The sequence below is a fragment of the Pseudophryne corroboree genome, chromosome 3, assembly GCF_028390025.1.
Source record: "Pseudophryne corroboree isolate aPseCor3 chromosome 3, aPseCor3.hap2, whole genome shotgun sequence".
Lineage (NCBI taxonomy): Eukaryota > Metazoa > Chordata > Amphibia > Anura > Myobatrachidae > Pseudophryne > Pseudophryne corroboree.
This window is the reverse complement of record NC_086446.1, coordinates 689,147,850-689,160,145: the sequence shown is the minus strand read 5'-3', so window position 1 is coordinate 689,160,145 and position 12,296 is coordinate 689,147,850.

The following is a 12,296-nucleotide window of genomic DNA, read 5'->3' as shown; positions in this document are numbered from 1 at the left end:
TGTGACAGCTTGCAGCACACAGAGGAGTCATTTGATCCTTGTGGCGGCCTCTAGTGGCCACTGACGCACATAACAGATGTGAGGAGCAGCTTTAGCCTTTTATTAAATAGGATATATAAGATTCTATGGTCTTTGAAATCAACCACTGACTTTCATACCCCAGTGATTGCTAAATTGTATCACAATATTCCTTGTCAAAATAGAGTCTTTGTTACACAGTGTGTTTTTTTTATTGTTCCTTTATTATGCCTTTTACTCAGATGACAGATATAACCTCTTGTACATTATTTGATCACAACCCTGTGTTCTAAACATCTTGGTGGTCCCCCACTGGACAAACTGCAGTGATTAACATTTATACGATTTTTTCCCACATTTATATTTATGTGTCTGGTTTTGTCTTGTCTGTTTTGGATCTGGTTTTAGATAAGGGTTAATACAATTTAGTTTTAACTGTTTAAAATATATTTGTTTAAGAGTGGCCCCACAAAAAAAAAGCTTCTTTTATCTCTCTGTTCCCACATTGTTATTTAAACTCTAGCGGAGCACTGACAGAAACTTTATATTTTTTTGTTTCTCGCACTTCTAGTAATTTGAAAATTTACTTTAATTAATTTTCTTCTCTCTTATCTCTCTTATATTCAGGCTTACTAATTAAGGGGGTCATTCCGAGTTGTTCGCTTGTTGCCGATTTTCGCAACGAAGCGATTAAGGCAAAAATGTGCATACGCATGGTACGCAGTGCGCATGCACTAAGTAATTTAGCACAAAACTTAGTAGATTTACTCACGTCCGAATGAAGAATTTTTATCGTTGAAGTGATTGGAGTGTGATTGACAGGAAGTGGGTGTTTCTGGGCGGAAACTGACCGTTTTCTGGGAGTGTGCGGAAAAACGCAGGCGTGCCAGGATAAAACGCAGGAGTGGCTGGAGAAACGGGGGAGTGGCTGGCCGAACGCAGGGCGTGTTTGTGACGTCAAACCAGGAACGAAACGGGCTGAGCTGATCGCAGTGTAGGAGTAAGTCTGGAGCTACTCAGAAACTGCTAAGAATTATTTATTCGCAATCGCAATTCTGCTACTCTTTCGTTCGCAATTCTGCTAAGCGAAGATACACTCCCAGAGGGCGGCGGCCTAGCGTGTGCAATGCTGCTAAAAGCAGCTAGCGAGCGAACAACTCGGAATGAGGGCCTAAATCTGGTCATAGTAAGCAATCAGCTTTTACCTATCATTTCAAAGAATGGATTTGATAAATGCTAGCTAGAAGCTGATTGGTTTGTATAGGCAACTTCTCAACTCTTTAGAAGGTTTAATACAGATGTAGCCACGTTCATCGTGGCTACATCTGCGTCAAACATGCACACCTGGCATGGCTAGGCATGCCAGCGCTTAGCCGTGCCCAGCTGTGGCAAATGGGATGTGTGCGCGTCGAAGAAGTGCACTCCAGACTTACATATGGTCATAACTAACAAGGCGCCACAATTACGACACGTTGTAGCCATGATGAGCGTGGCTACATCTGTACATTTGCCCATATGTCACTCTGAGGGGGACATTTACTAAGCAATGATAAGAGCAGAGAAGTGAGCTAGTGGAGAAGTTGCCCATGGCAACCAATCAGCACTGAAGTAACATCTATAATTTGCATACTATAAAATTATACAGAACTGTTGATTGGTTGATGGGGCAACTTCTCCACTGGCTCACTTCTCCGATCTTATCACTGCTTCGTAAATGTCCCCCTCAGTCACTGTTTCAGGAGCCCCCAAACCCTGGCAGATTGTGTGACCAGTTTTATTGGAAAGTGCTCGCTTTTGCAACTGCTTGTAGACACCACAATTTTAATACACATACTTGTGCTCTTCCTGACGGCGGGGTCATTTGTGCAAAGATTTGTGTAGTTGTGATCTAACAAAAGTTAATTTTGTAATTAATCATTAGAATGAACGGAAAGAAAAGAAAAGCTTCAGGATGAAAATAATCTGCTTCATTCCGAGTCTTGTGGTAACACAGGGCTCTGGTAAATAGAAATTAATTTGTTTTCTTTATTTATGAGGGAAACGTAATCACAAAGACTGCTGGTAATCTCGGTACATTACAGTGGATGCACACGTACCATGCAGACTCCTATTGGAAAGCTGCACTGTACATACAAATTCACCTAGCCAGACTGCAGAATGCAGAAACTCACAATAAAATCACCGCCCCAAAGGGATTGGGCACAGGAAGGCAGAAATTAGCATGTTACTGCAATAAAACCCTGAGCAGCCAAGATCTGGGTTATCTAGTTAATATTTAGTGTGAGTAGCATTATTACAGCATAATCTCTATTTACTGCACACTGAACCAGCTACTGTCTTACATTAGCATTCCGCAGATACTTGTCGCTGCTCCTTCCTAGCGGAATCCTGTTTAAAGTATATGATTCCTGCTTGCCAAACAGACTTTGTCCATTTACAATTTCTCCCCATTTATATTACAGTATTTGTAAACGCTTGATGCAGCATATTTTTTACATTATAGTTCAGCTTGGCTAGCATTTATGCATATTGAAAGTACAGAGAGGAAGATTTGACCTTCATTACATTTTACAGAAAACTTGACTCATAAAAATAGCAATTATTATACAAGACACAGCTGCGAAAGAAAACTGGAGAATTATACAGCTATTTACTCGTAACCTTTAACTGTGTAAAAATCTTAAGTATATTTCTATGGACTTGCATTTAAAATTAGAGGTGGTCTGGTGCAGACTTGGACACAAAAGCTAAAACAACGCACATGAAAAAAGTGTCATTGTTTGTGCTTAAGAGGTGATTCACTAAGGCATACCTCCCAACATGACCTCTCCGGGAGGGACACAATGCTCTGCTCCTGGACTTTTCTCTTAATATATGATTGCTGGCACCTGTTTTGAGCAGGTTAGGAGAGTGAAATGACTGCATGGGAATGGAGAGAGTTAAACATCCTGTGAGGGGTGGAACTAGCTGTGAGGAAAGTACAGCCCATGGAAAAAGGGGAGGGTTAATATATATAGGGAATGCTAGGCCAGCTCGGTCTCTCTTGCTGCTGAATTGCCTTCCCGCCCTCCCACCCTGTTTGGTAGAGGTTCTGGCACGGAGTGCCTTGGCTTTGAATTGTTAGTCTGGTGTTATCGTTGGCTATTTGTTGGCGGAAAAGAACGGCAGGTTGTAGTTTGTCTTGTTAGCTGTAGTGATTTACAGTTTGGTGTGGTTTAGGTGCACTCACCTCCATTGACTTTTAAGGCCGCTCGACCACCCGTCCGGGGGCAGTGGCATCACCCATCAGGGTGGGTAGTCACCGTGGGGGTTGAGTTGGGCACCTATTACCGATTTTATAGTTTGTATTTAAATTAGGAAGTTTTGAATTTTAACGTTTTAAGGTTAGGGTCAGTTTAATAGAGCCGTTCTTTTTTCTGCCACCATATGCCGGCTGAATCGGCATGTTAAATAAATTTTTCAATTTACAGGTTTACTAATGGTTAGGGTACAATAAATAGCTAACAATTTTCTGCCAAATTCAAGTCTCCGTGTCATTATTTCTTGGTATTAAAGGTACTGAATGCTTTACTTTTGAATAAAGGGTCCACAAATTATCACTAGGAGGTTTAATGGATAAAAAAGGTGTTTCCGCACAGGTGATGGCAATCATAAATTAAGAGGGAAGACCAGGAACAGGGCATTGCGTCCCTCCTGGAGAGGTCATGTTGCGAGGTATGACTAAGGATTCCTTTCCAGTTATCGATCCTCTGTGCAGTTTCCCGATGGTGGGGACATTCCACATGCGCAGGACGCATTCTGTGGATGTGCAGAAAGGATCCTGCGATGTGATCGCCGATATGCGAACACCTCTGCCTGATTGACTGCCTGGAGTATCTTCAGGTGATCCTGGAGGCTGTACAGGCTGCAATGTAAATGTGTTGGGTCCGGGTGACCGGCGGTTAGGAGACCGCTGGTCACCATACAGACGCTGGGATCCCAGCTGTTAGATGGCCGGTAAGGGGGAGCGTAACAAAGCCAATTGCGAGCTCGCTGCACTCGCCACAGGTTCTATTCCCACTTTAGGGGTGTCGTGGACACCCACAAGTGGGAATAGATCCTGTTGGTTGGCATGCCGACCAGCGGGCTATTCAGCGTTCGGGATCCCGGCGTTGGTCACATATCCACATTCTGTGTAAATGTCTGGAGCAGTCAAGGATGCTCCAGTTTGTCCTGTGGCAGTGGTACTGGCACTCTGCTAGCCAGAAGCAAGGGCTGTGGGGCAGTGTCAGTGCCGACCTCAGGACCCTGCACTCTGTGCCCTTTTGCCAACCGCTTTAGTTTATTTGTAATATGATTATTAGTACATTCCCCATTCATTTCATTTAGAAATTATATATATATATATATATATATATATATATTCCATGCAGTGGTCCAGCACTCCTCATCCCCCACGGGTATCTGCCCCGATGCCCTCCTCAGAAGTGTGTGCAACCCCAATATAGACAAAATGAAGGCGGCATTCAGAGACTTTCACAAACGGTGCAAATCAAGCCAGGATGTGTTTAATGCAAATCGACGTTTCGGGGGTCGAACCACCTTCTTCAGGACACAACACCCGAGTGTTGTGTCCTGAAGAAGGGGGTTTGACCCCCAAAACATCGATTTGCATTAAACACATCCTGGCTTGATTTGCACCATTTGTGAAAGTCTCCGAATGCCGCCTTCATTTGGTCTGTATATATATATATATATATATATATATATAATGCATTATTATTATTATTATTACCAGTCATTTACATAGAGCACACATATTCCGCAGCGCTTTACAGAGAACATTTGTCCATTTACATCTGTCCAGGGGCGGATTTAGGGGTGAGGGCGCCACCCACCTGCATAATTTTATTTTTAATGTTTGGTTATAAGCCCTCATTTGATGATAATCAATTTAAGAGAATAATAAAAAAGCCCCTAACTATGACATTTTAATTATGTGTACATATTAACTATGTAGGACAGCTTACAGGGTCAGTATGTGCATGTCCTACCTGTTTGCTCTGCAATCAAGATGGCATAAGGTACAGTACAGTGGAAATATTTTGCAATTACTGGTACTTTTTGGTCAGACAGTACCTGCACAAGCATGCAAGTGCCGCCTCCAAACAGGTGCCGCCACTAGTCACGTGCCTCACATGCCTATTGGGAAATTCGCCACTGCATCCGTCCCGGCCCCAGTGGAGCTTACAATCTATATTACACACACACACATTCACACTAGGGTTAATTTTTTGGGGATCTAATTAACCTAGCAGTATATTTTTGGATTGTGGGAGGAAACCAGAGTACCCGGAGAAAACCCACGGAAGTAGGGGATTAATATATAAACTCCACACAGTTAGGGTCATGGTGGGAATTGAACCCATGAGCTCAGTGCTGTGAGGCAGTAATGCCAGAGTCGGCCCTAGGCATAGGCACACTAGGCAAATGCCCATGGCACAAGCAGCTTCTGCTGATTAAAATGATATGTGGCATGCCTATATTGTGTGTGTGACTGTGGCTGTATCTGCATACGAAATGCTACCTTACAGTGTATTCCTGGAGATCACTGTAATGTAGCATTTCATATGCAGATACAGCCACAGTCACACACAGAATATAGGCATGCCACATATCATTTTTATAAGCCGAAGCTGCTTGTGCATCCAAGCCACACAGCAGCACCATAACTATGTGTGTGCCAGGTGTGCCTGGCACAAAGCGCAGTCGCCCTGAGGGCGCAATGGCCAGCGGCTTGTAATGAGTCAAATTGACTGCCTGTTCTGTGCTGTGGGCGCCGCGCTGGAGAAGCCGGAGGCAGGGGAGGAGAGGCAGTTGGAGGCAGGGGAAAAGGAGGAGGAGGGAGGGGGACTGGAGCCGCAGCAACGCTATGTAATTGGTAGTGGCGCCGCTGCAGCAGTCCCCTCTCCTTCCGCATTGGTTGCCCGGCGCTACTGTGAATGCTGGGATGCGCTTCCCTCATCCCAGCATTCACAGCGGCGGCGGGCAGCGAATGTGGAAGGAGAGGGGACTGCTGCAGCGGCGCCTCTACCAATTACATAGCGCTGCTGCGGCTCCAGTCCCCCTCCCTCCTCCTCCTTCCCCCCTGCCGGGATCTGCCAGCACTGAGGAGCCTGACTGCCAGCGGGGAGAGATGGTAAGTATCTATCTGTCTCTCTCTCTCTCTCTCTATCTATTCTGTCTGCCACAATGTATAAATAGGGGGACTGGCTGCCGTAATGTGTAAAAAGGGGGACGCTGTCTGCCGAAATGTGTAAAAAGAGGACGCTGTCTGCCGTAATGTGTAAAAAGGGGGACGCTGTTTGCCGTAATGTGTAAAAAGGGGGACGCTGTCTGCCGTAATGTGTAAAAAGGGGACGCTGTCTGCCGTAATGTGTAAAAAGGGGGACGCTGTCTGCCGTAATGTGTAAAAAGGGGACGCTGTCTGCCGTAATGTGTAAAAAGGGGGATGCTGTCTACCGTAATGTGTAAAAAGGGGATGCTGTGTGCAGTAATGTGTAAAAAGGGGGATGCTGTCTGCCGTAATGTGTAAAAAGGGGGACGTTGTCTGCCGTAATGTGTAAAAAGGGGGACGCTGTCTGCTGTAATGTGTAAAAGGGGCTCTACCTGGTGTAGTGGCGCTACTTGGCAGCGTAATTTGAATAATGGAGACTACTGTGCACCGTAGTATGAATTGGTATTATTTTGTGGCCACGCCCCTTCCCCATGAAGCCCCTGTCTTGCATGGGGGGGGCCAATGTCGTTTCTTGCACAGAGCGCTAAAATGCCTAGTTACGGCACTGCCACATAGTAAGTCAAATAAGATGCATTTTTATCAAAAAAAGGCACCCGACGTTAGCAGATCTGCCAGCTGACTCACACCAAGCATCTCTTGCTGCATGGCATATTGAGGCAGGATGTATGAAAACAGATCTGTATCCAAGCAGAGGCAGAGGTCACAGTGTTAGTGGCCATGTGAGTGCTGTGTGCGGGTGGGTTGGTTGTGCAGTAGTGATCAGCATATGTGTAAGGGGCATTATGTGTGTCATTATGTGTATTAGGGCATTAATAAAGGTTGGTATAATATATAAGGTGCATTATGTTTATAAGGACATTAATAATGTGTGCCATATGTGTAAGGGGCATTACTGTGTAGTATTATGTGTCTAAGTACATTACTAATGTGTGACATTATGTGTATAAGGTGCTCTACTGTGTGGCGTAACATATAGAAAGGGCACTACTGTGTGGTCTAATGTGACTAAAAAGCAATATGGTGTTGTGTAATCTGAATAAGGGGCAAATCAGTGTGATGTAATGTGAATAAGGAGTAACGTATATAGGACCTCATTCTGAGTTGATCGCTCGCTAGCTACTTTTAGCAGCCGTGCAAATGCATAGTCGCCGCCCACGGGGGAGTGTATTTTCGCTTTGCAAGTGTGCAATCATGCAGCCGAGTGGGACGAAAAAGTTTTTTGCAGTTTCAGAGTAGGTCTGAACTTACTCAGCCCTTGCGATCACTTCAGCCTGTCCGGTCCCAGAATTGACATCAGACACCCGCCCTGCAAACGCCTGGACATGGCTGCGTTTTCCCTACCACTCCCAGAAAACGGTCAGTTGACACCCATAAAAGCCCTCTTTCTATCAATCTCCTTGCGATCACCCGTGGGAATGGATTCGTCGTTAAAAGCATTGCCCAGCAACGATGCTGTTTGTACCCGTACAACGTGCGTGCGCATTGTACGGGTACAAAAGGAACCTGATCACTGCGCTGCAAAAATTGGCAGCGTGCGATCAACTTGGAATGAACCCCATAAGGTAAAGTGGTACTACTGTGTGATGTAATGTGAATAAGGAACACTATCATATAATAAAATGTGAATAAAGTCGCACTACTGTGTGGCGTAATTTGAATTAGGGGTACTATTGTACGGCCATGCCCCTACTCAGCAGAACACGCCCCTTTTTGAGCTGTGTGACAAATGTGCACACTGTTCCTATTTAAAATATAGGGGGTAAGAGCACCAAAATGAGGACTGCTATGGGTGAGGGGTGATGGTGCTGGGAAAGGGGTGCAGGGTCATACACAGAAGTAGCGTCTGTGCTAGGGGGCACCAGACAAAATCTTGCCTATGCTCTGAGTAATGCTAAACATTATACCATCCATACTGCCCTGACGGATGGTGTGTGTGTGTGTGTGTGTGTGTGTGTGTGTGTGTGTGTGTGTGTGTGTGTGTGTGTGTGTGTGTGTGTGTGTGTGTGTGTGTAACAAATAGGAGCACTCACCAGTCTTCCCATCATAGGGTTTAATCAGACCAATCAACGTTTCGGTCATGTGCAGAAACATTGATGGATTGATGGAATATTTGTCTTGATGGTGGTCTGGTTAAACACTATGCTGTGAAGACTGGTGAGTGTTCCTATTTGTTATTCTTAGATTGGAGTGGGCATTCCTTTGGATTCCCTTCATTGCATTGTCACCCCAGCAAGTGAATAGAGGACGTGACTGTAAACTATATGGATACTATATAAAATACAGTATATATAATTTATATTGAAAAAAAAAAAACATACTGTGTGGCACCCATCTGTCTAAGAATGCCATCCAGGATATTCCAATCCATTGGTTGAAATCTCCTTGTGTGCGGCATCTGCAGGTGAGAAAACCAGCTCATATACGTGTCACAATAATAATTTCTTTTCATTGATTTATACATGTTGTAAATACTGTAGTGTACATACGAGTAGGCACATTTCGGTGTAAAAACCAAATGCTGTAAGCAGTACATAGGATACCTCTAATTTGTTGGGAAAAACACAGACAGTGAGATCCACAATTTGATTTTGCAAAAAGTCTCAATCATAATGAATTAAATTGAAATTTACCCATAATACATATAATAGTGTACAAAAGGATTTTTGTTATTGTAAGCGTTAGATGGGGGGAGTAACCAGTAGGTAACAACTACAAATTCTGAGTAGTCCACAAGCGCTACCAAAAAGACTTAGCACAATACAATTTTTTTTTATACATATATGAGAATCTTTTTGAGACTCAGGGGTACATTTACTAAGATTCGTATTTTCCAAATTCATGTCCAAGTTCAATCACGAATGACATCGACAGTGTAAAATTGCAACTTTTTGAATTGATTACGATGGATTTACTAAGCTGTCGTATTCGGGTTTTTCTTTTCTTCCGATGTCGATGTCATTCGTGGTTTTTTACCTATTTTTACGGCAGTGATTAGCAAAACACTGCCGACTTTTTTTACAATCAATCTCGGCCGGATCTGTGTGATCCGTGCTGGGGTTTATTTATTTATTTTTTTAATTAAACACTGTAAAATAATTTAAAAAAATGCGTGGGGTCCCCCCTCCTAAGCATAACCAGCCTCGGGCTCTTTGAGCCGATCCTGGTTGCAAAAATATGGGGGGGAAAATGACAGGGGTTCCCCCATATTTAAGCAACCAGCATCGGGCTCTGCGCCTGGTCCTGGTCCCAAAAATATGGGGGACAAAAAGAGTAGGGGTCCCCCGTATTTTTAAAACCAGCACCGGGCTCCACTAGCTGGACAGATAATGCCACAGCCAGGGGTCACTTTTATATAGTGCCCTGCGGCCGTGGCATCAAAAATCCAACTAGTCACTCCTGGCCGGGGTACCCTGGGGGAGTGGGGACCCCTTCAATCAAGGGGTCCCCCCCCCCAGCCACCCAAGGGCCAGGGGTGAAGCCCGAGGCTGTCCCCCCCCATCCAATGGGCTGCGGATGGGGAGGCTGATAGCCTTTGTTGTAAAAGAAAAGATATTGTTTTTAGTAGCAGTACTACAAGGCCCAGCAAGCCTCCCCCGCATGCTGGTACTTGGAGAACCACAAGTACCAGCATGCGACGGAAAAACGGGCCCGCTGGTACCTGTAGTACTACTACTAAAAAAATACCCAAAAAAAGACAAGACACACACACCGTGAAAGTATAATTTTATTACATACATACACACATACATACATACTTACCTTAAGTTCCCACGCAGGTCGGTCCTCTTCTCCAGTAGAATCCAAGGGGTACCTGTTGAAGAAATTATACTCACGAGATCCAGGGGTCCAGGCTCCTCGGGAAATCCAGGGGTAATCCACGTACTTGACAAAAAAAACAAAACGGTGTCCCGACCACGAACTGAAAGGGGACCCATGTTTGCACATGGGTCACCTTTCCACGAATGCCAGAAACCCACTTTGACTTCTGTCTAAGTGGGTTTCTTCAGCCAATCAGGGAGCGCCACGTTGTAGCACTCTCCTGATCAGCTGTGTGGTCCTGTCCTCACTGACAGGCAGCACACGGCAGTGTTACAATGTAGCGCCTATGCGCTACATTGTAACCAATGATGGGAACTTTCTGCCCTGCGGTTGACCTAAAGTGACGTCACCGCTGAGCAGAAAGTTCCCATCATTGGTTACAATGTAGCGCATAGGCGCTACATTGTAACACTGCCGTGTGCTGCCTGTCAGTGAGGACAGGACCACACAGCTGATCAGGAGAGTGCTACAACGTGGCGCTCCCTGATTGGCTGAAGAAACCCACTTAGACAGAAGTCAAAGTGGGTTTCTGGCATTCGTGGAAAGGTGACCCATGTGCAAACATGGGTCCCCTTTCAGTTCGTGGTCGGGACACCGTTTTGTTTTTTTTGTCAAGTACGTGGATTACCCCTGGATTTCCCGAGGAGCCTGGACCCCTGGATCTCGTGAGTATAATTTCTTCAACAGGTACCCCTTGGATTCTACTGGAGAAGAGGACCGACCTGCGTGGGAACTTAAGGTAAGTATGTATGTATGTATGTAATAAAATTATACTTTCACGGTGTGTGTGTCTTGTCTTTTTTTGGGTATTTTTTTAGTAGTAGTACTACAGGTACCAGCGGGCCCGTTTTTCCGTCGCATGCTGGTACTTGTGGTTCTCCAAGTACCAGCATGCGGGGGAGGCTTGCTGGGCCTTGTAGTACTGCTACTAAAAACAATATCTTTTCTTTTACAACAAAGGCTATCAGCCTCCCCATCCGCAGCCCATTGGATGGGGGGGGACAGCCTCGGGCTTCACCCCTGGCCCTTGGGTGGCTGGGGGGGGGGGACCCCTTGATTGAAGGGGTCCCCACTCCCCCAGGGTACCCCGGCCAGGAGTGACTAGTTGGATTTTTGATGCCACGGCCGCAGGGCACTATATAAAAGTGACCCCCGGCTGTGGCATTATCTGTCCAGCTAGTGGAGCCCGGTGCTGGTTTTAAAAATACGGGGGACCCCTACTCTTTTTGTCCCCCGTATTTTTGGGACCAGGACCAGGCGCAGAGCCCGATGCTGGTTGCTTAAATATGGGGGAACCCCTGTCATTTTTTTCCCCATATTTTTGCAACCAGGATCGGCTCAAAGAGCCCGAGGCTGGTTATACTTAGGAGGGGGGACCTCACGCAATTTTTTTTGAACAAATAAGCACTTTCCCACCCCTTCCCACTGATATACATGCACGGATCTCATGGATCCGTGCATGCCTATCCAATCACGAATAAAAAAAAAAGGTCTGGTTTTTTTTAGCACTTTTTTACGAGTTGTAATTTTTCACGGCAGTGTTTGTTTGTTTTTTGCTTTGCACTTCTTAGTAAATGACCGAGATTCATACTTAAACAGCCGCGTTTTGACCGATGGTGTATTCATTCGTAATTTTTTACCTGAACTTGCAAAAAATTACGAATGCCCTCATCACTGCCGTGATTAGTGCTTAGTAAATTACCGAGATGACACTTTGATGAAAAAACGGCATCTCGGTCAAAATCGGGAGCTTAGTAAATTTCCCCCTCAGAGTCCTCAAGGTGATAAATAAGTGAATAAACTCCTTTTTGCTGTTCGCACCTCTGGACTGACCTCCTCTCAGTGGGGGATGTTCGTCAAAAGGTTTCTTTTCCGCACCCCTTAGTATATCTGGTCCCTGGGATCTCACCCCTCCTAAATAAAGGACGCTCACCTCATATATGTGCCCTATGTGCAGAGCTGGCCCTAACCAATATGATGCCCAAGGCAAGATTTTGGCTGGTGCCCCCTAGCACCGCTGCTAGTTCTGCAGGAGATGCCTGGCATGAGTCAGGCACCTTTTGTTTATGAAAATGCATCTTATTTGCATTACTATGTGGCTAGGACGCAGAAGCAGCTTCTGCTGATTAAAATGATATGCAGCATGTCTATATTTTGTGTGCGACTGAGGCTGTATCTGCAT